Source organism: Hipposideros armiger, unplaced genomic scaffold (assembly GCF_001890085.2).
Source record: "Hipposideros armiger isolate ML-2016 unplaced genomic scaffold, ASM189008v1 scaffold_3, whole genome shotgun sequence".
Lineage (NCBI taxonomy): Eukaryota > Metazoa > Chordata > Mammalia > Chiroptera > Hipposideridae > Hipposideros > Hipposideros armiger.
The window spans coordinates 2,190,823-2,192,985 of NW_017731353.1; positions in this window are offsets into that span (position 1 = coordinate 2,190,823).

The window sequence follows — 2,163 nt, forward strand, 5'->3', positions numbered from 1 at the left end:
AACTTCATTTCTTCTCACTTTCACGTGGGCAGCCATCTGACCACTCCTGCCTACCCACTTTCCCCAGGAAAGGCTGGGGGCACGAGGCTCAGAGGGGAAGTGAAGTGACTGGTGATATTGGAGTTTGGGTCAGGGACAGTAGGGTGGAGGTGACAACATCATCACCGGAAATTTTGCTAAGGCTTCTGCCCACAGGATGTGACTTAGGAGGGTTCGTGGAAAGCAGGCAGGGGCCCCGGCCTGAGACACTGATGGTGGCACCCATACACACCCATGACAGTCCCCAGTGCTACAATCCTCTCCCACACCTCCCATCCGCATCCAGGGCACTCATCCTGGGGTGCTGTGCCATGACTCTGCTCCATCCTTAGTCCGGAGAAGTGGGGGCCTGACAAGGGTAAGTGCTTGGGGTTTGTGCCAGACTGGCCTAGTTCAAAATACCAGTGTGGCCATTGGCCAGCTGTGTTACCCTGGCCAGGTGATGTCACCGCTGAGTTTCAGTGTCCTTATGTGTATAATAGTACTCAACTCATTTGGCTGAGAATTGAGACAATGCCCATAAAATGCTACATGCACAGCTTGGACCATTTATTTTTCCTTCAGTAAATTGTAATTATCACAATTATTCTTTTCTCCCTCCTTGCCCTCGCCACCCCCACTTTAGCCAATGACCTCCCTGCTTCTAACAGTGTACCCATGAAGCTGATCCCAGATCACTCCCTGATATGTCACTCGAGTACCTAAAACCCTCGCTGGCTCCACACAGCCCTCAGGAGAGGGTTCCCTGCTCCTCACCCGACCCACAGGGCCCTCCCTGGCAGGGGCCTTGCCCAGAACAGGGTCTCTTGGGACACCAGGATCACCAGACCCACTCCTGCCTCCTCCTCCAAGGAGGCTTCCAAGCTAAGCATGTGGGGTAAGAGCTGGAGGGTTTCATACAGGTAGAGAGGGTTCTGGGGTACAATTAGGAAGCACAGCCTTCAAGGCAGGATGGCCTGGGGAGTTAGGAAACACTGAGGAGGTTCGTGGGGCCTAGGAAGGGAGCTGGAAAGAGCCTCAAATGTCACAATTTGCTTTTTCCTCAAGGGAGTGGAGGGAAATACACGCAGACTCTATTTCAGAATGATCTGGCGGGTGCTGTGAGGGGACAGATGGAGAGGCCAGACTGGGGAGGCCAGGACTCCAGATCCATGGGCAGAGGAATGAAGAGGCGGGTAGGTCGAAGGGGTACAGAGGAGGTAGAAGACAGCTTTGCTGGGGGCTGGCTGTTGTGGGGTGGAGCTGGAGGAAGAATCGGGAGGCCTCCTGGAGCCAGGAAGACATCAGGAAGATGCTGGGGAAGGGCTGAGGCAGGGGAAGGGGGCGTAGGGCCATGGAGGGAGATACTGGGTGAATGGTGGGCTTGGTGCCTGGCATAAGGACAGCAGGCCTCAAACAGCACCACTGCTATACTCCTGTAAACAGCCTGAGTCAGGAGAATCCGCTTCAGTTAGACCAGGTTCGAGTCCCAGCTTTGTCACTGTGTGACCTTGGGCAAATGACCTCACTTCTCTGAGCCTCAATGTCCTCTTCTGTAAAATGGGTTAGTGATCCTTACTATGAGGCTGTTGATTCAGGATTCAGAGGGAACGTCCAGCACTTCCTGAGTACACAGAGGTGCTGAGTAAATGCTATTTTTGTGATTACTGACGCCAAGGCTCACGCAGCTCCATGGGGGCGGGGATCCTCTAGGTTTCATCCCTGCCTCCCAGAGAACAGGGGGTCCAGCGCTAGAAGGCCTGGGCGTTGCTCCTTCGCCGCCTCCAGCGTTGCCGCGCCCCCTGCCGGCCGTCGGTTACCATGTCAACGGCGGGTGGCTGGGGCCCGGGGAGGCAGCGGCGGGGGCCGTTCTCTCCTCCCGGACCCTAGGCCGCTTCCTTGCTGCCTCCCGCCAGTGCGGAGGGGAAGGCGCTCCCCGCGGCAGCTGGCATTTGGCGGTAAACTGAGGCACGCGGAGAGGCGCCCCTCAGCCAGGTGTCGAGTGCGGGGCCCCATCTCCGAAAGCGTAGGAGGGGCCGCGGGCTGTGACGCGCCGAGGGCGGCCGGCGGACAGCCGGCGGGAGGTGGTGGCAGCGGCAGCGGCAGCGGCAGGTGCGGCCGCGGAGGACGGGAGGGAGGAGGGAG